Source organism: Rhinatrema bivittatum, chromosome 1, assembly GCF_901001135.1.
Source record: "Rhinatrema bivittatum chromosome 1, aRhiBiv1.1, whole genome shotgun sequence".
In the NCBI taxonomy this organism is placed as follows: Eukaryota; Metazoa; Chordata; class Amphibia; order Gymnophiona; family Rhinatrematidae; genus Rhinatrema; species Rhinatrema bivittatum.
In genome coordinates this window covers 3,483,125-3,510,333 of record NC_042615.1, presented here as the reverse complement: position 1 = coordinate 3,510,333, position 27,209 = coordinate 3,483,125, and positions in this window count along the sequence as shown.

Sequence of the window (27,209 nt, the reverse complement as noted above, 5' to 3'; positions counted from 1 at the left end):
CGGAAAATGTCATAATGCCTCTGTATCGCTCCATGGTGAGACCGCACCTTGAATACTGTGTACAATTCTGGTCGCCGCATCTCAAAAAAGATATAATTGCGATGGAGAAGGTACAGAGAAGGGCTACCAAAATGATAAGGGGAATGGAACAACTCCCCTATGAGGAAAGACTAAAGAGGTTAGGACTTTTCAGCTTGGAGAAGAGACAACTGAGGGGGGATATGATAGAGGTATTTAAAATCATGAGAGGTCTAGAACGGGTAGATGTGAATCGGTTATTTACTCTTTCGGATAGTAGAAAGACTAGGGCGTACTCCATGAAGTTAGCATGGGGCACATTTAAAACTAATCGGAGAAAGTTCTTTTTTACTCAATGCACAATTAAACTCTGGAATTTTTTGCCAGAGGATGTGGTTAGTGCAGTTAGTATAGCTGTGTTTAAAAAAGGATTGGATAAGTTCTTGGAGGAGAAGTCCATTACCTGCTATTAAGTTCACTTAGAGAATAGCCACTGCCATTAGCAATGGTTACATGGAATAGACTTAGTTTTTGGGTACTTGCCAGGTTCTTATGGCCTGGATTGGCCACTGTTGGAAACAGGATGCTGGGCTTGATGGACCCTTGGTCTGACCCAGTATGGCATTTTCTTATGTTCTTATGAGACCTTCTTCCTCCAAGGCAGCACCAGGGCTGCCAGTCTGAAGTTGGGACTTGACTACTATGTCCCTGAAGGTCTCATCTATATACCTCTCTGTCTGCCTCAGCTCCTCCAGGCCTGCCACTCTTGCCTCCAGAGATTGGACTCGTTCTCTGAGAGCCAGGAGCTCTTTGCATCGCATGCACATGTACAACTTCTCACCGGTGGGTAAAAAATCATACATGTGACACTCTATGCAAAAGACTGGGAAGCCCCCCTCTTGCTGCTGGACTGCTGCCTTCATCTCAGTTTTGATCAGTTCCTAGTTAAGTTTTAGATTGCTATGGGAGTAGGAATGTGTCTAACGTCCTTTAAATGTATTGGTGAATTCACTATGTGTCTGGTAGTGGCCTACTGGGGTCTGATCGAATTCTCAATAAAGTTTTTGTTGATGGGTTTTTTTGTTTGTTTTTTTTTGTGAAAGTGGCACCTGCCTATAAATTAAGGGATGAGCTTGGGGTGGGAGGGTTGGGAAATACAAGCAGTCTAACTTCAGTTAGTCAGCCTGAGTGACTCACTGCTCCCTTGATTAACAAATGTTGGTCCCTATTCAAACCCAATCACACTACCTCAACACCTTTCCAAGGTGAGTAACTGAGCTGAACTATTCAACTTTTTTACTTAGGTATACACTGCTCCTAGCTTATTTCTAGCTTCTGGCTACTTTTTGGGGAGGTTTTTTTTGTGGGATTTTTTTTTCAATACAAGTACTCAGTTAGTATTAAATACAAACACTCAGTTCTTTAAAAGTCTGGAGAACACTCAGTTCTGCAGACTTTTAAAAATAAACACACTACCTACTGCTACCTTATTGACTGACTAAATACAAACAGTCTAACTTGTTTATTCACTGCCTACCTACTGCTACCTTATTGACTGACTAAAAATACAAACAGTCTAACTTGTTTATTCACTGCCTACCTACTGCTACCTTATTGACTGATTATTTAAAAATACAAACAGTCTAACTTGTTTATTCACAGCCTTTCTGACTATTAAAGGCACAAACACACAAACACACTAAATAATATTCCCAAATAGTTAACTTTGCCCCAATAATTTTAAAAAAGACAATGTCCCAAGTAAATACTTACTGATTCCTTTCAGCCACCAGCAAGGTGATCCTCTCCTCTCAGTGTTCCCACTGGAATGTGGGTTACTGAGCTCTTTCCTTCTAATTTATAATGTGCTTCTAAGGTAAATTAGTGCAAAACAATCCCTTAGGAAATGTACACTTCAGTTAGATTTCCTGAGTGACTCACTGCTGTGCTGATTAACAAAGAATAGTACCTATTCACATCAATTTATAATGTGCTTCTAAGGTAAATTAGTGCAAAACAATCCCTTAGGAGATGTACCGTATTTTCCGGAGTATAAGATGACTTTTTAACCCCTGAAAATCTTCTCAGAAGTCGGGGGTCGCCTTATACGCCGGGTATCGTCTTATAGGGCAGCGCTTCTCACCGGTGTGTCGCCAAGCACCGGCTGGTGTGTTGCGTGCTTCCAGTCTCTCCCGCTGCTCTTCCTTCCCTGCTGCCATTGCCGCTGGGCTATCAGCACGTTCAAGCCCAGCGGGAACGGCAGCGGTGCAGAAAAAAAAAAAAAAAAGCTGTGGCATCCACAGCTGGCCTTTTCTTCTTCCCGCCCCCCCCCCCCCCCGACCCGGAACAGGAAGTGATACGCGGTGTGCGGGAAGGAGAAAGAGCCGTGCCGCGTGAAAAAATAGCAGCGGCGACAGCAGCAGCGGCCCCCGAGCAATCGAAGCAGCTGATAATAGGGAAAGGAGACAGCAGCGTGAGCCTCCCGCGGCCGATGGGATTCTTCTTTCTTGGCCTGCAGGGGCTGGAGGAGGAGGCTGCAGCAGCTACCATTTGTGCTCGGGGGGCGGGGGAGGGGAGAGGAAGTGAGTGGGAGAGAGAGAGAGAGAGAAGCAGCCAACCAGCCTGTGTGTAAGTGAGAGAATGCATTTGATTGAGAGCATGTGTGTGATTGAGAGAAACTGGTCAGAGAGCTCATGTGTGTGTATATGTAAGAGACAATGAAAGTGACTGCTCAGAGAGATGACTGATGTGTATGTGAGTGTGAGAGAGAGAAAAAGCATGGAAGTGAGAAATCTGGGTATGTGAGAAAGCATGGGAGTAAGAAGCCTGATTATGTGAGAGAGAGCATGGGAGTAAGAAGCCTGATTATGTGAGAGAGAGCATGGGAGTGGGAGGGCTGTGTGTGTGTGTGTGCGTGCATGAGAGAGAGACTGGTTGATAAGGTGACGGTGTGTGTGAGAGAAAGACTGGTGTGTGTGAATGTGAGAGAAAGAATGTGATTCAGGGAATGAGAAACCTGTGCACGTGGAGAGCGAGCATGGAAATGAGAGAGAGACTGGTGTGTGTGTGTGTGTGTGTGTGTGTGTGTGTGTGAGAGAGACAGAGAAAGTGATTATGAGAGTGAGAAGCCCGTATATGTACGGTAAGCAGAACACGGGAGTGGGAAGCCTGTGTGTGTGTATGGCATGAGAGAAACTGTTCAGGAAGGTGTGTGTGTCAAAGACTGTTTGGGAAATGATTGGTGTGTGAGAGACAGAAACTGGTCATGGGGACATGACTGGTGTGTGTGTGAGAGACATGAGCCCTAAGGAAGAGGAAGAGGAATAGGAGAGCTGCTGGAGGGGGTAAGTAAAGGTGGCTTTTTAAGTTTATTTTTCTTGATTGACTGTCATTTTAATTATTTAATATTATGTGATGTGTCTGCTTTTTTGAAATATTTTATTGGTGTTTGGAGAATGTTTAATAGTTTTTATGAGTTTTTAATTGTTGGATGTTATTCTGTTCATAGCTGTTTTGAAACATTTATTCTGCTTATTAGTATAGTTTTACAATTATTTCTGTGTGGGGATCTCTAGCTGCTTGCTAGTTCTCTTTTCCTAATAAGAGGTGTATTGGTTTTTAGGGCCTGATATACGGTATTTGTAGTGTTGCCCTTTCATAGATAGGGTTGCTCCTGTTTGAGTGTAAAATTATTTTTTTTCTTAAAAATGTGTATAAAAAGGGGGGGGGGGTGGTCTTATACGCCCAGTCGTCTTATACGCCGGAAAATACGGTACACTTCAGTAAGATTTCCTGAGTGACTTACTGCTGATTAACAAAGAATAGTACCTATTCACATCAAACACACAACCTTCACACTTAGTTAGTCAGCCTGAGTGACTCACTGCTCCCTTGATTAACAAATGTTGGTCCCTATTCAAACCCAGTCACACTACCTCAACACCTTTCCAAGGTGAGTAAGTGAGCTGAACTATTCAACTTCTTTACTTAGGTATACACTGCTCCTAGCTTATTTCTAGCTTCTGGCTACTTTTTGGGTTGGGTTTTTTTTTTGTGGGGGTTTTTTTTTTCAATACAAGCACTCAGTTAGTATTAAATACAAACACTCAGTTCTTTAAAAGTCTGGAGAACACTCAGTTCTGCAGACTTTTAAAAATAAACACACTACCTACTGCTACCTTATTGACTGACTAAAAATACAAACAGTCTAACTTGTTTATTCACTGCCTACCTACTGCTACCTTATTGACTGACTAAAAATACAAACAGTCTAACTTATGTATTCACTGCTTACCTACTGCTACCTTATTGACTGACTATTTAAAAATACAAACAGTCTAACTTGTGTATTCACTGCCTACCTACTGCTACCTTATTGACTATTTAAAAATACAAACAGTCTAACTTGTTTATTCACAGCCTTTCTGACTATTAAAGGCACAAACACACTAAATAATATTCCCAAATAGTTAACTTTGCCCCAATACTTTTAAAAAAGACAATGTCCCAAGCAAAAACTTACTGATTCCTTTCAGCCACCAGCAAGGTGATCCTCTCCTCTCAGTGTTCCCACTGGAGTAATCCATTCAGTAACCCATTGCATCCAGAAAGAGGACTGACCCCTCTCCCAGGGATAAGCAAGAGGAAGTTAGCCACCCCTGCAGGGAGACCCGAAAGGAACCCGTGCCCCTCAAGCCAAAGGATCCACATCCTGGGGAAAAGGGCACATAAGAACATAAGAACATGCCATACTGGGTCAGACCAAGGGTCCATCAAGCCCAGCATCCTGTTTCCATCAGTGGCCAATCCAGGCCACAAGAACCTGGCAAGTACCCAAACATTAAGAAGATCCCATGCTACTGATGCAATTAATAGCAGTGGCTATTCTCTAAGTAACCTTGATTAATAGCCGTTAATGGACTTCTCCTCCAAGAACTTATCCAAACCTTTTTTGAACCCAGCTACACTAACTGCACTAACCACATCCTCTGGCAACAAATTCCAGAGCTTTAGTGTGCATTGAGTGAAAAAGAACTTTCTCCGATTAGTTTTAAATGTGCCCCATGCTAACTTCATGGAGTGCCCCCTAGTCCTTCTGTTATCTGAAAGAGTAAGTAACTGATTCACATCTACTCGTTCAAGACCTATACCTCTGACTAGCCTAGCCTCCAAGTTATCTACCCTTGTTATATGTAACTTCCGCTTCTAGTGAATTGTTCTTGTTTAAGTTATACCCTTTGTTACATGTAAATCGATCTGATATGAAATTTTTTTTTTCATGAAGGTCGGTATAGAAAATTGTTAAATAAAATAAATAAATAAGACCTCTCATGATCTTAAAGACCTCTATCATATCCCCCCTCAGCTGTCTCTTCTCCAAGCTGAAAAGTCCTAACCTCTTTAGTCTTTCCTCATAGGGGAGCTGTCCATCCCCTTTATCATTTTGGTTGCCTTTCTCTGTACCTTCTCCATCGCAATTATATCTTTTTTGAGATGCGGCGACCAGAATTGTACACAGTATTCAAGGTGCAGTCTCACCATGGAGTGATATAGAGGCATTTTGACATTTTCCGTTTTATTCACCATTCCCTTCCTAATGATTCCCAGAAGAGAGCTAGTCAGGGTCCTGCGCCAGAGAACTTACAAATACGTTTATGGCCCCACCCGGGCAGGACAGGCTGATAGAGGTCGGGTTACATAAACTTTCAGTCAGCTTGTGCCTGCACCTAAATTAGCAAACAAACTATTAGCTTTGTTGGTGTAGGGCCTGTAAAGATTGTCCCACCCTCTGGTGAAGCAGGTCCTTCAAGGTGTGTTGCATCTTAAACTATTCCTCTTGATTCTTTGCTGAAGGCACAAGTAGCCAGGCCCACTTATACTACCTAACCTGTTTGTCTAAATCTAAAATAGCAGTGTTTCATGTTCTCTTTTTTGCTATCATATAACTTGTAATCCTGCCTTGGAGCACAGCTTTTCTCGCCTCCCAGAACAATACAGAAACAGTTTTATGCATATTGTTAGTAAGTTCATACTCCTTCCAGCTCTGAACAAGAAAACTGGAGAACCCTGCGTCCTGCATGAGGCCAGGAGACATTTTCCAGTTAGCTTGTTTTGAACCTGGATCTCCACATCCCAGCTGACAAGAGACAGAATAGTGGTCAGAGATCACCAGTTTCTCTCAAAGCAATTCTCTACTTTACTGCACAAATATTCAGATAGCAAAAGATAAGCAAAGCAAGATCTGGCAGTAAGTTTGTACAGTCTCGTGCTCTTGGGTTCTCCGTGCATCTAAGAAAGCCAAGGTAGAACACAAGAAAAGGGATTCCCTTGTTTGGGGGCATGTGTGGATATCCTCCTAAAATTAGGGGATGGGAAACAAGAATAACAAAGTACTCACAAAAACGAAGTTTTATCTGGGGAGAGTACAATCCTCTAATAATCCGAAAATTCTTTCCAAGATAGTGAAATCTTTCGTTGGATGAATATACGTCTTGCACCTAATTTATGAAAACTTACCAGATTGTGAGGGGTCGGCTTGCTATTTTAATGAAAAAGTAAAAGGATTATTAAAAGACTTGAGTAAAGATCTTTTTAAAAGAGGCGGTGAAGTTTCAGGTGGAGCGAGGTGTCGAGGGTTGGATACATTTGAAGAGATTTCTCTATTAAAATTAGATAGGAAATTGTCTCAGATGAAACCAGCGTCTCTATTGATAGATCCCTGCCCCTCTTGGTTCCTAATTGACATGCCTGAAAAGAATTTGGTGTGGTTACAAACTTTGGTTAATGGTTCTTTAAAGAAGGGATATTAATCCCCTCTGGTTAAGACAACAGTAGTTTTATTGTGTTTGAAAGGTGATAATTTAGATTCTAGATCATGCCGAAATTATAGCCCTGCATCTAATCTGCCGTAGGTTGTAAAAATTGCAGAGAAGGCAGTTACTAGTACTACTCAGCCGTCAGATTATCCTGAAAGTGCTGGTTTGCTTCATATTGCTCAGGAGGGCTTTCGTCAGGGAAGGAGTACTGAGACTTTGTTGACATCTGTTATGGAGGAAGTGTTGGTCAGAAAAGACAATACTGAATCTGTCTTACTGCTGCTCTTAGGTCTTCCAAGCACCTGTGATTTAGTAGATCATTATGTGCTGTTGAGGCGTTGTGAATATATAGGACTGGGTGCAGGGCATTAGGCAGTGATAGGCACCCTAGGCAAAGCTCCTGCCTTGTGCCTGCCCCATGCCCCCTGGTCCAGACCCCAGCTCTGGCCCTGACCTCATTCCCTCAGGCAGGCCCCCTCTCTTACACACACTTAGGTTCCTTGCACCGTTACACAGGCTCCCTCCCTCTCTCTCACTCGCACACAGAGGCACTGTTCATGGACGGCCGAGACTCTGCTTCTCTCACGGCCCCACATGATTGTTCTTTGCCAACCCCTAATGGCTGGCGCCTCAGGCAACCGCCTTGTTCGCTTATTGGGATGCACCAGCCCTGACTAGGTAGTAAACTGGCTTTTGAGTTTTTATAACTGACAGAAAGCAATTTGTGTTTTGGCAAGGGAAAAAAATCTGCCTGGATAGATATGTAGATAGGGGTACTGTGGGACTCATCATTATCTCCAGTCCTATTTATCATATTTCTAGCCCCTTTGGGTAAAGTGGTCTGGGATTTGCATTTCATATATTTACCTGTGCAGATGATATGCAAATCTTGGCTCCACTGGGATGCAATCAATACAATGCAGTTGTGAGATTAAATTTATGGCTGCAAGCAGTGTCCAAATGGTTAATGAAGAATGGTATGTTTTTAAATTGTTCAGAAACTGAACTACTGAGAATGGGCCCTGTTCAGTTATTAAAAGATCCAGTGTTGGGAGGATCTGAATTGTTTCCCAAAAAAGAGGTTAGATCTTTGGGAGTGATTATACATGAGAATTTGTCCGTGGAAAAACAAGTAGCCAGCGTCCTATGCCAAACCTACTGGAGATTGAAATTTGTATGACAGTTAGGCCCCTGAAAGCAGTGACATATGTATTGATTTTATCTTGCATAGATTACTGCAATATTCTGTATTTGGGCATACCTGGAAAGTTAACACGTAAACTCCAAATAATTCAGAATACGGCTGCATGCATTGTTACAGGGCGCTCTAGGAAAGCTTCTGCTGGTTCCTTCCAACTTCACTGGCTCCCAGGCTCCTCTCGTTGCAAATTTAAATGTTTGAGTCTAGCATTGAAGGCTTTGCATGGTACAGGTTCTGCATATCTGAAGAAATGATTGAAATGGTATGAGTCACGTAGACTCTTACATTTAAAGGAGAAATGTTTGTTACAAATTCCATCAGTGAAAGGTTTGTGACAATCAAGATTGTTGAAAAGATCATTTGTAGGCAGTGCTCCTACAATGATCTCCCCCTTGAATTAAGGGAGGAAACTGCTATAAAAAAGTTTAGAAGAAAACTGAAAACCTGACTTATGCCTCGATCGTTTAATATCTGATATGGTTATTATTGTGTAGGAATGAAGAGTGAGTTTTGTGGGTCTGATTTATATTTTACTTTATTTAGATTGAATGTATTAATAATGCTTTGTTTATTTTTATTTTTTCTATTGTTTTATTATGTATGTGTTTTAATTTGAATTGTTTCAATATGTTGTATGGGTTCAAATGATTCAAGTGATTCAGAAATATTATTAAATAAATAACTTGTGATAATAAGAATTGGGTTGACATTCATATTTCAAAGTAATACTTTTCCCAGACAAATCTAGTTTGAAAGACACATATTTGTGCATCACCTCTACTTTTGATGTTTCCATGAGCAAAAAACATCTGTGACACCTTTTGCATTTTAATTTGAGATGTTCCCTTTCAGACAAATGAGTTTCTTGTGAAAATGTCAAATCACATTTGAGTCTCTGTAAATGGCTCATAACTTTTTTCTCTTTTAATAGGAGTGCCAAACCCCACCACATTCCAAGATACAATTTTGAGATTATGCATAGTTACCTTCTATGAGCAGACTAAAATAGAACAATTTCATCAGAGAAGAAACATAGAACTGTAAAGTATCATCTGCCTACAAATGAAAATGTATATCAGACAACCATATCGGAAACATTTTAAGCCAGTGTACACAACAGTGTAACCTCACAATCCCACCCACTGGTCCCTCCTGAAACCCCCAACCTCCTGCTTCCTTCCCATCCCTGTCCTCGCCCCTAGAAATACCAATCTATTGAAACAGAACAACAAAACAGAGCCAGAATACGCTCCCAATAGATTATTGGTTTCATAAAAATGCCCTCAGGTGCCACTCCTCTCTATCTCCTTGAAGGAAGGAGGTAGTTTTAAATGGAAGCAGATGATGCAGCTTGAATGTACAACAGAAATTGTGCATTGGAAGAGACAGCATGCCTGTAGTGGATGAAGACTGTAATTTGGGAGCGAATTTGGACTCAAGATTAACTATGAAGTCTCAAATACAGAAAGTGGCAAAAGCATCATTTGCAAGGTTATGTTTGCTTTGACAGTTAATGCCTTTTTTGACTAACAGATTTGAGAACGGTGGTACAGTCCTTATTAATAAGTAAGATTGATTATTGCAATGCCCTGTATGTAGGGTTACCATAGGCGTTACTAAGGGTGTTGCAATTAGTCATGAATGGCGCAGCTAGAATGATTATGGGATCTCGACCACATGAGCATATAACCCCAGTGTTATATTCTGGTATGGTTGTGGACCCTGGATCGTAGTGAGAGCTGTCTCCACCCACAGGGAGGAGCTCTGTGGGGACTCACCATGATAGGCGTGGCCTCAGCTGAGACAGACACAGATAGTAACGAGACTTTATTAGGCTGGAACATAGGTGAAGTACCCACCGAGTGGAAAGGAAGACATAGTCCAGAGTAGTAAGGTTGATCAGTGATGTTCTCACAGGACAAGCAGGATGGTTGTCCTCACAAATGGGTGACATCGAGGATGGAGCCCACCACGGAAAACTTCTGTCAAAGTTTAACAGAACTTTGACTGGCCCCTACTGGGCATGCCCAGCACGGCACTGACCCTGCAGCCAGCAGGGGTCTCCCTTCAGTCTTCTTTTTTCCGCGCAGCAGTTGCCACGCGGCGAAAGGAGCTCTTCTTACCACGTTCCTGACAGGAATTCGGTTTTTTCTTTCCGAAGAAAATTTGCCCCTCAGGGGTCTCCCTTCGACAAATTTTTTTCAACTTCGCGGAATCCGGTAAGTTTTTTGCCGATTTTCATCGACTTCCGTCGATTTTGGCCCTCGAGGCCTGTTGGCACTTACCGATCCCGCGGCTAAATTTTGGCCCAAGGCCATGGCGACGGGGTTCCGTCGATGTCCAGATTGCACCCGGACTATGTCAATCACAGACCCCCATAGGGTTTGTGTTTTGTGTTTAGGTAGTGAGCATGATGTCCTGACTTGCACCAAATGTGCCTTAATGACACCCAAAGGTCGCAAAGCCAGGATGGAGAAGATGGGGCTCCTCTTCCATGCTCGCACCCCAACGCCATCGATAGCATCGACGTCATCGGAACCGGCACCGTCGAAGTTGTACCATCACCGTCAACCCTCCGGTGACCGTCCACCATCGATGACTTCTCGGCCGTCGACTCCTGTCCCCTCCCCGGATGGGCGAGGAGATCGGAAAGACAAACATCGCCATCGACGGCACAAGTCTCGGCCCGTCGAGGATCCAGAGCCATCGACCTCCGTACAGGCCGAGCCACCGACTAAAAAGCCTCGGTCAGACCTGGCACCGTCCACGTCTCGTTCGCAGGCACCGAGGAAACCCTCACCCTCTCGGGGTGTGGGAGCCGTGATCCCATCGGTTACGGTGGTCCCTCCGGCTCAGCCTCAGCCTCCCTCTCCCGTCGAGCCGGGTATCGTTACCCCTGGTCTCCGGGCAGAACTGGACCGGCTGGTCCAGGAGGCCATCGAGAAAGCGATGCAGAAGTTCCAACCTCCACCGGCACCGTCTCCGGCACCGATTCCGGCACCGACTCCGGCACCGACTCCGCCACCGAGGAGGGAACCGACCACCGAGCCTCTGGTGGAAGCTCTAGCACCGCTACTGCGCCGCATGGAGGCGCTTATGACGGCCCTTCCATCGGTGATTTCAGTAGCACCGACAACACCACCGTCTCCGCCAGGATTCTCATCGACAGGAGAAACACCGTTCCTGATTCCCCCTTCCGGGGTGGTCCCATCGGTGCCTTCTCGTGTCTCTCCACCGATTTATCCTTCGGCTCCATCGATTCCAAGACCGGCACCGATTCCATCGGCAGCGCCGAAGCCCTCGATGCCATTCCCAGTTCCGCCTGCAGCACCGATGCCATCAAGATTTCACTCGATGCCCTCGGATCCTCAACCAGGACCTTCAGGGCTTCAAGCCCCACATGATCTCTACGATACCTGGGGTGATGATACATCTTCTGACACAGATTTACCTTCACCACCATCTCCTACAGAGAGTAGAAAACGTTCTCCTCCTGAGGATCTCTCTTTTATTAATTTTGTGAAGGAGATGTCAGAAATTGTACCCTTTCAGCTGCAATCTGAAACCGATGACAGACACCAGATGATGGAACTGCTCCAATTTCTGGATGCTCCTAAAATCATCGCTTCCATCCCTATTCACCAGGTGTTTCTGGATCTTTTAAAGAAAAACTGGGAATCTCCTTCATCTGTTTCACCAGTTAACAAGAAAGCTGACTCCACATATCTTGTCCAGTCAGCACCAGGGTTTCAGAAGCCTCAACTGGATCATCGCTCTGTTGTGGTTGAGTCCGCGCAGAAGAAGGCCAAGCGTCTAAAGCCACACTCTTCCACTCCACCTACCAAGGACAACAAATTCCTGGATAGTGTGGGACGGAAAGTGTATCATGGAGCTATGTTGATTTCACGCATAGCTTCTTATCAACTTTACATGACTCAATATAACAGAGCCATCCTTAAACAGATGCAAGACTACGCTGACACCTTGCCGGAACAATACCAACCACAGCTTCAAGCCCTTCTTCACAAAGGATTTGAGGCAGGGAAGCACGAAATTAGAACGGCCTATGACATCTTCGATGCTTCCACGAAAGTTTCAGCCACAGCCATCTCAGCCAGACGTTGGGCTTGGTTAAAGTCATCCAACCTTCGCCCAGAGGTCCAGGATCGTCTATCTGATTTACCCTGCTTAGGGGACAATTTGTTTGGAGAACAAATTCAGCAAATTGTAGCTGAATTAAAAGATCACCACGAGACGTTAAAACAACTCTCATCCATTCCATCTGAGGTGTCCTCCAAACAACCACCTAAGAAGGACTCTAAAAAGTCGTTCTTTCGGCCACGTCGTTATTATCCTCCATCGGCTAGGCCTCGACCTGCACGGTCCTCCAACAGAGCTCAGCCACGCCAGCCTCGGAAGCAAAGACCTGCTGTAGCCCCACCTCCTGGGCCTGCGGCGGGCCTTTGACTTCCCTGTAGGGAGCACATGCCAAACCCCTCTTCCAGACATCCCTGTGGGGGGTCGACTGTACCACTTTTTACAACACTGGATACAGATCACCTCAGATCAGTGGGGTACTAACAATTATCGCACAAGGTTACCACCTCAACTTCATTACTCTTCCGGCAGACTCCCCGCCTCTTCAAGCATGGAGTCTAACCAGCCATTTGACTCAATTACAACAAGAAGTATCCCTTCTTCAGCAATCAAATGCTATAGAACCCGTCCCTCCCTCTCAACGAGGGAAGGGATTCTACTCCAGGTACTTCCTAATACCAAAGAAATCAGGAGGGCTACGTCCTATTTTGGACCTTCGAGCCCTCAACAAGTACCTTCAAAAGAAAAGTTCAAGATGGTAACCCTGGGCTCGCTTCTCCCTCTGCTGCAAGAGGGGGATTGGCTGTGCTCTCTCGACCTCAAAGACGCTTATACCCACATTGCGATAACACAATCCCATCGCAAGTATCTGCGTTTTCTGGTGGGCCGAAACCATTATCAATACCGGGTACTACCTTTCGGTCTGGCGTCTGCTCCACGAGTCTTTACCAAATGTCTCGTCGTGGTAGCAGCATTCCTCAGGAAGGAAGGTGTCCACGTCTACCCCTACCTGGACGATTGGCTAATCAGGGCCTCCACCCAACAGATTGCTCAATCCTCCCTAAAATTGACAATTCAAACACTCCTTTCCTTAGGGTTTCTTGTCAATTACGAGAAATCTTGCTTAGTCCCATCTCAAACCTTATCCTTCATTGGGGCAGACTTGGACACCTTACAGGCAAAGGCCTACCTTCCGCTTCAAAGGGTCCAAACTCTCATGTCCCTAGCTCGCCAGCTCCAGTCTCAAAACACTGCCACGGCTCGCCAATTCCTCATTCTCCTAGGACACATGGCATCCTCGGTTCAAGTCACTCCCATGACCCGACTAGCCATGAGAGTTACCCAATGGACTCTGCGACATCAATGGATTCAAGCTCTTCAGCCCCTGTCCTCCATTGTCACAATTACACAAGCGCTACGCCTATCTTTAACCTGGTGGACGACTCAAGTCAACCTCCTTCAGGGCTTACCTTTTCTTCCACCAGATCCCCAAATAATCCTAACTACCGATGCTTCCCACATCGGTTGGGGAGCCCATGTGGACGATCTCCAAACTCAAAAACTCTGGTCTCGAGAGGAAGCCGAACACCAGATAAATTTCTTGGAACTGCGAGCAATCCGCTACGCGCTCAGAACTTTCCAAGCTCACCTATCGAATCAGATAATCTTGATCCAAACGACAACCAGGTGGCCATGTGGTACATAAACAAGCAGGGAGACACAGGCTCCTTCCTTCTGTGTCAGGAAGCTGCGCAGATTTGGGCAGAAGCCCTCTCCCACTCTATGTACCTCAGGGCCACCTACCTGCCGGGAGTAGACAATGTATTGGCAGACCAACTGAGCCGTGTCTTCCAACCACACGAGTGGTCACTCAATCCCTTGGTAGCGACCTCTCTATTTCACAAGTGGGGTTATCCTTACATAGACCTCTTTGCGTCCCCTCAGAACCACAAAGTGGACAATTACTGCTCTCTCATTCGGAGCCAACACTCTCGGCCCAGGGATGCCTTCTCCCTCAAGTGGGCAACCGGTCTGCTTTATGCATTCCCTCCACTTCCTCTTCTGTCGAGGACTCTCGTGAAGCTACGCCAGGACGGAGGTACCATGATCCTGATAGCACCTTACTGGCCACGCCAAGTATGGTTTCCCATACTCCAGGATCTCTCCATCCGCAGGCACATTCCCTTGGGAAAGGACCCGCATCTCCTCACTCAAAACGACAGATGCCTCCTCCATCCCAACCTCCAAGCCTTGTCCCTGACGGCATGGATGTTGAAAGGTTAGTCCTTCAGCCTTTTAACCTTTCGGATTCAGTTTCTCGTGTCCTGATAGCTTCACGAAAGCCCTCCACCAGAAGGTCCTATTCATACAAATGGAAAAGGTACACATCATGGTGCACTTCTCAGTCCCTTGATCCCCTTTCCTGTCCAGTCTCGAAATTCTTGGACTATTTATGGCATCTATCGGAATCAGGTCTTAAAACCTCTTCTATAAGGATGCATGTTAGTGCAGTAGCCGCTTTCCATAAAGGTATCGAGGGTGTCCCTATTTATTTATTTATTTTTATTTATTTTATTTTATATACCGGCAACCGTTTGCACATCGTGCCGGTTTACAAGTAACTTATAACAAGGAATATATAGGCGAGGCCTTTACAAAGAACAATATGTAACACAGTAACAAAGCAGATAACTAAATAACTTGGGGAAGGAGGGATAGATACAACAAGGGGGGGTGGGGGAGGGAGAGAACAGATACATAAGGATAAGATATATACATGGATTTGAGGAGCAGATGGTATGTACACTGGTTATATATGGAGTTATATAAGTGCAGATAAAAACAGACACATTATTTTAAAGTAAGGGTTGAATGAAGTGTTTGAAGTTCTTAGAGGGAAAGGGGGTTAAGTGTAGGGTGTGGATCCTGGAGGGGATTAAAGGATTTTAGGGGGGTATTGGTGAGAGATGAGGGTTGGGTGAGAGTGTTAGTAGGTGGTGAAAAGGATTGGGGGTATGCTTGGAGGAAGAGCCAGGTTTTGAGATTCTTTTTGAAAGTGGGGGTGGAGGTTTCTGTGCGTAGGTGAAGAGGCATTGAATTCCAAAGGGAGGGGCCTGCAAGGGAAAGGGCTCTATTGGTGGTGGAAATAAGTCTTGTGGATTTTATGGGAGGAGGAATAAGGGTTGCTTGGAGTGATGAACGGGTAGGTCTAGTGGAGGTACGAGGAAGGAAAGGTGGGTTTAGCCAGTTGTAATGCTCGTTGGTGATACTTTTGTGGATGAGGGTAAGCGTCTTGTAAATAATTCGTGAGTGAATGGGAAGCCAGTGGAGATCAATGAGGGTGGGGGTAATGTGGTCTTTTTTTTTTACATTAGTGAGGATACGAGCGGTAGCGTTTTGAAGGAGTTGGAGAGGTTTGATGTGGGTGGCAGGGAGTCCAAGAAGGAGAGAGTTACAGTAGTCAATTTTAGAGAAAATTAAGGATTGGAGTACAGTACGGAAGTCAGAGAAGTAGAGAAGGGGTTTGAGTTTTTTGAGGGTTTGAAGTTTGAAATAGCAACTGCTAAGGATGGATTTGATGTATGGTTTGAAGGTAAGTTGGTTATCAAGTATGATACCAAGGTTTCTTGTGTTAGAAAGCAAATTGGGGGAATGGAGAGTGGAGGGAATGGGTATGGATGCATGTTTAGAGGAGATGAGGAGGAGTTCGGTTTTTTGTGGGTTGAGGGCTAGGTGCATGTCAGTGAGGAGCTGGTTTATGGAGGTGAGAATAGTGTTCCATTTTTGGATTGCGATGAGTACAGAGTTTGTGAAGGGGATGAGGATTTGCACATCATCCGCGTAGATGAAGTGTGTAATACCAAGGTTGGAGAGGAGGTTTGTAAGGGGGAGCATGTAAATGTTAAATAAGGTGGAGGAAAGGGAGGAACCTTGAGGAACGCCACAGTCGAGATTGACAGGGGGGGATGTAAAGTTGTCAGTGAGGACTGTGTAGGTACGGTTTTGGAGGAAGGACTTAATCCAAGAAAGAGCAGTACCTGAGATTCCTATACTAATGAGGGTGTTGATGAGGATGTTATGATTTACGGTGTCAAAGGCAGCGGAGATGTCCAGCATGGCAATGAGATAGGAGTTGCCGGCATCCATTCCTTTGATGAGGGTATCAGTAAGGGAAAGAAGTAGGGATTCAGTACTGAGGTGTTTTCGGAATCCATATTGTGTAGGTGGGAGAATGTTGGATTGTTCTAGGTGGTCAGAGAGACGGTGGTTTACTAATATTTCAGTACAACCCCTGGTAACACGCTTTCTTAAGGGCTTGCTCCATCTGAAGCCACCCTTACGTCCTCCGGCCCCATCTTGGGACCTTAATCTGGTTCTTGGTCGTCTAATGAAACCACCTTTCGAACCTCTGCACTCCTGTGACTTGAAATATCTCACTTGGAAAGTGTTATTCCTTTTGGCTGTTACTTCAGCTCGCAGGGTTAGTGAATTGCAGGCCCTAGTTACCTATCCGCCTTACACTAAACTCCTGCAGGACCGGGCGGTACTCCGCACTCACCCTAAGTTCTTACCTAAGGTAGTTTCGGAGTTTCATATCAATCAATCCATCATACTACCTATCTTTTTTCCCAGGCCCCATTCCAACTCTGGAGAACAGACTCTGCATACCTTAGACTGTAAACGAGCTCTAGTTTTTTATCTAGACCGTACACTTTCTCACAGAAAGAGCACTCAACTATTCATCTCTTTCCATCCTAACAAGTTAGGACAACCTGTGGGTAAGCAGGCTCTTTCCTCCTGGTTGGCGGACTGCATTTCTTTTTGCTATCAGCAAGCTGGCATTCCTTTCCAAGACCGTGTCAAAGCACACTCTGTGAGGACCATGGCGACTTCAGTAGCACACCTTCGATCGGTGCCGCTTCCTGACATCTGCAAGGCTGCAACCTGGAGTTCCCTACATACATTTGCAGCCCACTATTGTTTGGACAAAGCTGGAAGACAGGACTCCATCTTCGGCCAATCTGTCTTGCGTAACCTTTTTCCAACCTGATGTACCAACACCCTTCCACCTGCCCGGTAGGGTGCGGATGCCCTTTCCCAAATTCCACCCCAGTTGTTGTGCCTTTTGCACGCCGTTGGGTGCCTTTGGTGCAATTCAGGACATCCTCAGCTCGGTACTCACCCATTTGTGAGGACAACCATCCTGCTTGTCCTGTGAGAAAGCAAATGTTGCTTACCTGATGTAACAGGTGTTCTCACAGGACAGCAGGATGTTAGTCCTCACGAAACCCGCCCGCAACCCCGCGGTGTTGGGTTCGTTTTATTTTTACTTTTTAGGCACTGCCTGTAGCTTTGAAAATCAGACTGAAGGGAGACTCCTGCCGGCTGCAGGGTCAGTGCCTTGCTGGGCATGCCCAGTAGGGGCCAGTCAAAGTTCCTGAAACTTTGACAGAAGTTTTCCGTGGTTGGGCTCCATCCTCGATGTCACCCATTTGTGAGGACTAACATCCTGCTGTCCTGTGAGAACACCTGTTACATCAGGTAAGCAACATTTGCTATATCCCTGGTAGTGGCCCGCGGAGCGGGGTACACCGGGGAACTCCTCCTCCGTGGATACACTTCTCAGGGTAGATCCAGTAGTGGCCTGCAGATCGGGGTACGCCAAGAATCAGCACTCTTGTTGGTAAGAGAAGTGCAGGAGGACAGCAGAGCTAGGTAGATGACAGTATTCACTCTGAAGTGTAGAAGATGGTTGCTGAGGTGAGCACGGTAGTGGCCCAAGACACGGGGCACACCGGAGGTTCCGTCAGCAAGATGGTATCAAACGTGAAGCGTACTCACAAGGCTGCACGAGGCTGAGTCCCAATCTAGAGTAGATGGATTCTCCAGGCAGGAAGGCCCTCTGAGGAGCGGATAGCCAGAACGCGATAAGACCCCCGAGGAGCGGGTACCTATATCGTCCAAGTCCCGGAGTTCAGGAACAGTTCAGAGTAGCGAATAGCGAAGCGTCTCCAAGTGGAGTGGAATTCAGCAGGAAGGAAGTCCTTGCTAACTCGTAGGAAGCATAGGCCGGATAGCTTAAATACACTGGCAGGTGACGTCATGCGGAGGGGACGCCCCCGAGGTTCCCGCCATGACATGTATAAGAGAGGGCCTGGCGCGCGCTCACGTGCCCTAGATAATCCCCAATTCAAGATGGCGGATGGGATCACCCACACCGTCCCGGGGACACCGGGGAAGGAGACGTTTTCAAGCGGAGGCCGCCATTCTTCCAAGAATCGCTGGTGCAGGGAAAAGAGAGGTGAGCAACAGAGGTCACAGCTGTCTGTGACCGACGGGCGCAACATCCAGTATTATATTATTTGAATTGGCTGCTGGTAAAGGAAAGAATATGCAATATGTTGGTATTGTTGTTTAAAGCTTAACATATTGAACGTTATTCCTTGTCTGGATTAGTTCAATCTTATGACAACAGTCGAACTTTACGTTCTTTAGAACAAAATCTTTTAGTGGAGCCAAGCTTTAGGGATTATAAGTATCAGGAAATATGAAACAGAGCTTTTTCTATATGAGGACCAAAGATGTGAAACACTATTTCTAATGACTTGAGGAAAATGGAGGAGCTAAAGTTTTTAGAAAATTTTTGAAGTCCATGTTTTTAAAGAAGTTTATATAAGTGTATCTTAATTTCTAATGTGTGTATATGCTTTTGATGTTGGTTTGTGATATGTTAATGATTATGTATGTTTTTTAAGCTGTAAGCCACACAGATCAACAGCATTTGGATGTAGCGGATTATAAATGTAACAAATAAATAAATACATAAATAAGCACATTAGGGCATAAAATCACCCAAATTATAATGAACGCAAATAAACTTTCTGTTGAGTTGTCTAGCTCAGTGGTCCCCAACCCTGTCCTGGGGGTCCACCAGCCAATCGTGTTTTCAGGATATCCACAATGAATATGCATGAGAGAAAATGTGCTTGCACTGCCTCCATAACATGCAAATTTTCTCTCATGCATATTCATTGTGGATATCCTGAAAACCTGACTGGCTGGTGGGCCCCCAGGACAGGGTTGGGGATCACTGGTCTAGCTGATATAAGTCTCAGGTCCCAGCTCTACAATTTTCTATAACCATGGGAGAAAGAGGAGCTCCAAAATAAGGACCGGATTTTTAAAGGGTTACGCGCGCCAAGCCTATTTTTAAAAGGCCCGGCGACGAGCATAAAGCCCCGGGACGCTGTGTTGGAGGATCGCGTACCGGCAGGCTGCCGGAGCGCACAACTTGCGCCTGCCCAGAGGCAGGCGCAAAAGGTAAAATAAAAATTTTGGGGGGGGGGGGGGGGGGGTTAGAGTAGGGCTAGGGGGGAGGAAAGGTTAGGGGAAGGGGTGGGAAGGTCAGGTTAGGGGGAAGGGAAATTCCTTTCCAGGCTGCTTCGATTGATTTGAAGAATACTAAAAGGGGGATTTTAAATCCCCCAACACTTGCAAATAAGAACATAAGAACATGCCATACTGGGTCAGACCAAGGGTCCATCAAGCCCAGCATCCTGTTTCCAACAGTGGCCAATCCAGGCCATAAGAACCTGGCAAGTACCCAAAAACTAAGTCTATTCCATGTAACCATTGCTAATGGCAGTGGCTATTCTCTAAGTGAACTTAATAGCAGGTAACGGACTTCTCCTCCAAGAACTTATCCAATCCTTTTTTAAACACAGCTATACTAACTGCACTAACCACATCCTCTGGCAACAAATTCCAGAGTTTAATTGTGCGTTGAGTAAAAAAGAACTTTCTCCGATTAGTTTTAAATGTGCCACATGCTAATTTCATGGAGTGCTCCCTAGTCTTTCTATTATCCGAAAGAGTAAATAACCGATTCACATCTACCCGTTCTAGACCTCTCATGATTTTAAACACCTCTATCATATCCCCCCTCAGCCGTCTCTTCTCCAAGCTGAAAAGTCCTAACCTCTTCAGCCTTTCCTCATAGGGGAGCTGTTCCATTCCCCTTATCATTTTGGTAGCCCTTCTCTTTACCTTCTCCATCACAATTATATCTTTTTTGAGATGCGGCGACCAGAATTGTACACAGTATTCAAGGTGCGGTCTCACCATGGAGCGATACAGAGGCATTATGACATTTTCCGTTTTATTCATCATTCCTTTTCTAATAATTCCCAACATTCTGTTTGCTTTTTTGACTGCCGCAGCACACTGAACCGACGATTTCAATGTGTTATCCACTATGACACCTAGATCTCTTTCTTGGGTTGTAGCACCTAATATGGAACCCAACATCGTGTAATTATAGCATGGGTTATTTTTCCCTATATGCATCACCTTGCACTTATCCACATTAAATTTCATCTGCCATTTGGATGCCCAATTTTCCAGTCTCACAAGGTCTTCCTGCAATTTATCACAATCTGCTTGTGATTTAACTACTCTGCACAATTTTGTGTCATCTGCAAATTTGATTATCTCACTCGTCGTATTTCTTTCCAGATCATTTATAAATATATTGAACAGTAAGGGTCCCAATACAGATCCCTGAGGCACTCCACTGTCCACTCCCTTCCACTGAGAAAATTGCCCATTTAATCCTACTATCTGTTTCCTGTCTTTTAGCCAGTTTGCAATCCACGAAAGGACATCGCCACCTATCCCATGACTTTTTACTTTTCCTAGAAGCCTCTCATGAGGAACTTTGTCAAACGCCTTCTGAAAATCCAAGTATACTATATCTACCGGTTCACCTTTATCCACATGTTTATTAACTCCTTCAAAAAAGTGAAGCAGATTTGTGAGGCAAGACTTGCCCTGGGTAAAGCCATGCTGACTTTGTTCCATTAAACCATGTCTTTCTATATGTTCTGTGATTTTGATGTTTAGAACACTTTCCACTATTTTTCCTGGCACTGAAGTCAGGCTAACCGGTCTGTAGTTTACCGGATCGCCCCTGGAGCCCTTTTTAAATATTGGGGTTACATTTGCTATCCTCCAGTCTTCAGATACAATGGATGATTTTAATGATAAGTTACAAATTTTTACTAACAGGTCTGAAATTTCATTTTTTAGTTCCTTCAGAACTCTGGGGTGTATACCATCCGGTCCAGGTGATTTACTACTCTTCAGTTTGTCAATCAGGCCTACCACATCTTCTAGGTTCACCGTGATTTGATTCAGTCCATCTGAATCATTACCCATGAAAACCTTCTCCATTACGGGTACCTCCCCAACATCCTCTTCAGTAAACACCGAAGCAAAGAAATCATTTAATCTTTCCGCGATGGCCTTATCTTCTCTAAGTGCCCCTTTAACCCCTCGATCATCTAACGGTCCAACTGACTCCCTCACAGGCTTTCTGCTTCGGATATATTTAAAAAAGTTTTTACTGTGAGTTTTTGCCTCTACAGCCAACTTCTTTTCAAATTCTCTCTTAGCCTGTCTTATCAGTGTCTTGCATTTAACTTGCCAATGTTTATGCTTTATCCTATTTTCTTCTGTTGGATCCTTCTTCCAATTTTTGAATGAAGATCTTTTGGCTAAAATAGCTTCTTTCACCTCCCCTTTTAACCATGCCGGTAATCGTTTTGCCTTCTTTCCACCTTTCTTAATGTGTGGAATACATATGGACTGTGCTTCTAGAATGGTATTTTTTAACAGTGACCACACCTCTTGGACATTTTTTACTTTTGTAGCTGCTCCTTTCAGTTTTTTTCTAACAATCCCGGCAGATACGCGCGAGGCCGGACTGAGAGCGTGCTGAGCGCATTTTCTAAATGGCCCAGCCACATGCGTATCTGCCAGTATGTGTGGAAGAGCCAAGGTTTAGAAAAGAGGTGGGCTGGGACAGGGGGTGGGGGGAGGGGGGGCGGAGTGAGGGCCAGCTGTCCCAGTGAAGCACGTGCCGGCAGCCAGCCAGTGTTGTGCACCACCTGCGTGCACATGCGCACGCTGATATAAAATCAGACGTGCATGTTCGTGTGGGTATTAGATTTAGTTAAGTTGACTTGGAAAATAGCCACTGCTATTATTAGCATTACTAGCATGGTTTTTGGTTACTTGCCAGGTTCTTGTGGCCTGGATTGGCCACTGTTGGAAACAGGATGCTGGGCTTGATGGACCCTTGGTCTGACCCAGTTTGGCATATTCTTGCGTTCTTATGTTCTATATTTGGAATGGTGCTTTTCAGAACTGATACTTAAAAGTGATGATTTAGAGGAAATGAAACAAATCTCAGTGAACCTGGAAGTTGTAATAGGGCAAATTGACAAACTAATGAGTAGCAAATCACCTAGACCAGATGGAATACATCTCAGAGTACTGAAAGAACTGAAAAATGAAATTTCAGAACTATTATTATTAATCTGTAATCTTTCATTAAAATTAGCTATGGTATCTGAAGATTGGAGGGTGGCCAATATAACATTCCAGAGGTGATCCAAGAAACTTCAGACCAATGAGCCTGACGTCGGTGCCAAGGAAAAATGATTGAAACTATTTTAAAGAACAATATTGCTGAACATGTAGATAATCACAGTTTAATGGGACAAGCCCAATATAGGTTTAGCCAAGGGAAGTTGTTGCCTCACTAATCTGCTTTATTTTTTTGAAGGCATGAATAAACATGAGGCTAAAGGTGAGCCACTTGATATAGTCTATCTGGACTTTCAGAAAGCATTTGACAGTCCTTCATGAGAGACTTGAGGAAATTAAAAAGTCATGGGATAGAAGGCAATGTTATATTGTGGGATTGAGAACTGGTTAAAAGATAGAAAACAAAGAATAGAGCTGAATGGTCGATTTTCTCATTGGCAAAAGTTGACTAGTATAGGGCCCCAGGGATCCTTACAGGGGCCACTGCTTTTTAACATATTTATAAATGACCTAGAGTTGGGAATAATGAGTGAGATGGTCAAATTTGCTGATGATACAAAATTATTAAAAAATCACAAGAGGATTGTGAGAACTGCAAGAGGACCTTGCGAAACTGGGAGACTGGACATCCAAATAGCAGATGGTATTTTAGGTGGCCAAATGCAAAGTGATGCATGTAGGGAAGAACAACCCAAATTATAGCTACACAATGCAAGGTTCAACATTGGCAGTTCCCTGTACGTACCTGGATCAGTCCAGACAGTGGGTTATGTCCCCAATCCAGCAGATGGAGTCAGCACAAGCTTTGAGGGGGCGTCACCATAAGTACTACTACCCCCTCTTCAGGAGTTCAGTATCTTCTGACTCCAGCAGATGCGAGTAGGGGAATCAGGCTTCCCCTCTAATCCTTTCTCTTTCATTTTCTTGTTTCATTATTTGGCTTGTTGCTGTTTGCTTGTTTTTTATTGTGGATCAAGTTTGTATTAAGTTTAAAAAAAAAAAAAAAAAAAAGAAGTAAGGTCCTCTCAACTTTTGGGGAGTGGTTTATCTTCTCTGTCCTTTCTCTGGCGTCTGGGCTGTGTCTTTCTCCTTTGGAGCCGGGGGTAAGTTGTTTTTTTTTTTTCTGTATTGTACTTTCTCCTTTCACAGCACAGCCCCGGTGCCCGCGAAAGCCAGTGGAGCCGGCCTCTTCGCGGTTTCTCTCTCTCACCCGCGGCCATTTTGCAGCTCCTCGTGGGCTGCTGCGGTGAGGAAGGAAGGACGTCTGGGGCGGGTTGTGTGGCCGGAAAGGCCCCCCCCCCCCCGGGGCATCCCCTTCTGTTTTCGGACAGCGGGCAGTGCGGGCCAACCGGGCCCCCCCGCAGCGGCGCTTTCTTGCGCGTGGCCCCCCCCCCCGAGGCTTTTTCTATTTTGGTGCCGTTTTTTGCCTGCTCCCTGCAGCGATCCCGATGCCGCAGCCGTCACGCTGTGCGGCCTGCGGCGACCCGGGGTCCCGGATTTCTCGGGAGGGCATCTGTGCTCGATGCCTTCCCGGGGGGGAAGGTCCCTCACAGTCGCTTAATCCTTTTTCATTTTTGCCTGGGCGGCGCGGGCCGGCCACTCCGCCATTTTTGGCGGGAACGGCGGCCATTTTACATACGGAGCGCCCTGAAGCGCAGGCCACGAGGGAGGACGGATCCCTGGAGGGGTCTTCAAGCGGGGGTGCTCCCCCGATCCTGGTGCAGGAACAGGGCACCCAGGGCCAGGGAACAGGAAGCTCGCCGCCCCTCGATGCGCCTCCGGGCAGGCCGGGGTTCTCTCCGGAGTTTATCCTGCTCATGCATACTGCTTATCTGCAGGGGTTGGAAGCGCCGGTGGAAACCCCCCCCCTCCCAGGATTCCACGGATGTCGCCCTCGACGCCGGCCCCCCCCGACCCTCCGGGAGCGGGGGCCTCCCACCTGCCTACCCGGGTCCGACCCGCCCCCACGGCAGGGGGGGCGGTACCAGGGCCAGCGGCACACGGAACTGACCTCCCGGACGTTGGACAGGGGGACGGCACGCCGGAGGGGGATGATCCGCGTACCCTACGCCTCTTCCAGAGGGATGAGCTGGACGACCTCATCCCGCAGATCATTCAGGAACTAGATCTGGACCCGCCACCAGACCCGCCTGCTCCAGTAGCCCCCGCCGTCGTCACGTCTTCAAAGAAGGGAGACCCAGTCCTGGCGGCACTTCAGCCGCGGGCTCGGGCTTTTCCCATTCATGAATCATTTTTACAACTTCTCACCAGGGAATGGGACACCCCGGAGGCCTCCCTGAAGGTCAGCCGGGCCATGGAAAAGCTGTATCCGCTCCCCGAAGATTTCCTGGACCTCATCAAGGTCCCTAGGGTGGACTCCGCAGTGTCGGCGGTCACGAAGAGGACGACTATCCCAGTAACGGGAGGTGCGGCGTTGCGGGACACGCAGGATCGTAAGTTGGAAGTTTTCCTTAAGCGGGTCTTCGAGGTCTCCGCACTGGGCATGCGGGCAGTGATGTGCAGCTCGCTCGCCCAACGGGCTAGTCTCCTTTGAGTGCAACAACTCCTCACGTCTCAGGACTTGCCGGCCGATGAGGCCGCCCAGGCGGATCGACTGGAAGCCGCAGTGGCGTATGGGGCGGACGCCTCATACGACCTTTTTCGGGTTCTTGCAAGAGCCATGGTTTCGGTAGTGGAAGCACGGCGACTGCTGTGGCTGCGCAACTGGGCGGCTGATACGTCCTCCAAGTCGAGTTTGAGCTCTGTTCCCTTCAGGGGTAAGTTTCTCTTTGGGGAGGATTTGGACCAGATTATCAAGTCCCTGGGAGAGAACGCTGTTCATCGGCTGCCGGAAGACAGGTATCGTCCGTCCAGAGCGTTCTCCTCTTCGCGGACCAGAGCCAGAGCCCAACGGCGCTACAGGGGCTACAGACAGACGGCCTCCCGGCCATCCGCACCCAGGTCTCAGCCCTGGTCGCGCTCCTTTCGCGGGCGCAGACCAGCGCGCACTACCTCAGGACCCGGGAATCCTCCTACCAAGTCTTCACAATGATGCCAGCCTCGCCCACTCCCCTGTCCCCAGGATTGGGGGCCGGCTAGCGTATTTCTACACGGAGTGGGCACGGATCACCTCGGACCAGTGGGTCCTGGATACCATAAAGCACGGCTACGCATTGGAACTTGTCCGCCCTCCACAGGGAAGGTTCATTTTCTCTCCCTGTGGCTCGACCCTCAAAAGAAGAGCGGTGCAGGGGACGCTGGACAGACTTCGGGAGATCGGCGCCATTACGCCCGTACCCTTCGGAGAGGTGGGCTCGGGTCACTATTCCATCTACTTCGTCGTTCCAAAGAAGGACGGCTCCTTCCGGCCCATCCTAGATCTCAAGGAAGTCAACAAATCCCTCCGAGTGGTTCGGTTCCGCATGGAAACACTATGGTCCGTGATCGCGGCGGTGCATCGGGGGGAGTTCCTCGCCTCCCTGGATCTAACGGAGGCTTACCTACATATTCCCATTCGTCCGGACTTTCACCGGCTCCTCCGTTTCAAGATCCTGGACCAGCATTTTCAGTTCACAGTGCTCCCCTTCGGGTTGGCGACGGCGCCGCGCACCTTCACCAAGATCATGGTAGTAGTTGCGGCAGCCCTTCGGAAGGAGGGCATTCTGGTCCACCCCTACCTGGACGATTGGCTCATTCGGGCGAAATCCTACAACCACGGGCGTGCAGCGGTGACAAGGGTGGTACAGTTCCTGCATTCCCTGGGATGGGTGGTGAACTTCGCCAAGAGCTCTCTCGTGCCCTCAAAGCGATTGGATTTCCTGGGGGCGACCTTCGACACCCGTCTGGGCAAAGTCTTTCTGCGCCAGGACAAGGCTCAATCCTTGCGGGATCACATACAGCGATTCTCTGCATTACAGGATCCCACCTCCTGGGACTACCTACAGCTCCTGGGAGTGATGGGGTCCACCATCGACCTGGTTCCTTGGGCGTTTGCGCACCTCAGGCCATTACAGCGGGCGCTACTCTCCCGTTGGAAGCCTCTCTCGCAGGATTACCAGATGGTGCTCCCGCTCCCGTAGCCGGCCAGGAACAGCCTGGACTGGTGGTTGGATCCGTTGAAGCTGGCACGCGGGATGTCCCTCGATGTGCCACATTGGGTGGTGGTTACCACCGATGCCAGCCTGACCGGCTGGGAAGCAGTGTGCGATCGCAGCTCCACGCAGGGGACGTGGTCAGCGGAGGAGTCGAAGTGGTCCATCAATCGTCTGGAGACCAGAGCGGTCCGACTAGCTCTGCGACGTTTCCTGCCGCTCCTTCGGAATCGGGAGGTCCGGATCTTTTCGGACAACGCCACCACAGTTGCCTACATCAACCGACAAGGCGGCACCCGCAGCCCGCAGGTCGCGCTGGAGGCGGCGATGCTAATGCAGTGGGCGGAGCGGCATCTTGTCCTTCTAGCGGCATCGCACATCGCCGGGGTGGACAACGTCCAGGCGGACTTCCTAAGTCGTCAACTCCTGGATCCCAGAGAGTGGGTTCTCTCCGACGAAGCGATGCGGCTCCTCATCCATTGGTGGGGGACCCCCCACTTGGACCTGATGGCGTCCGTCCTAAACACCAAGGCCCCACGCTTCTTCAGTCGCAGGAGAGAATGCGGCGCAGAGGGTGTGGATGCCCTGGTTCTCCCG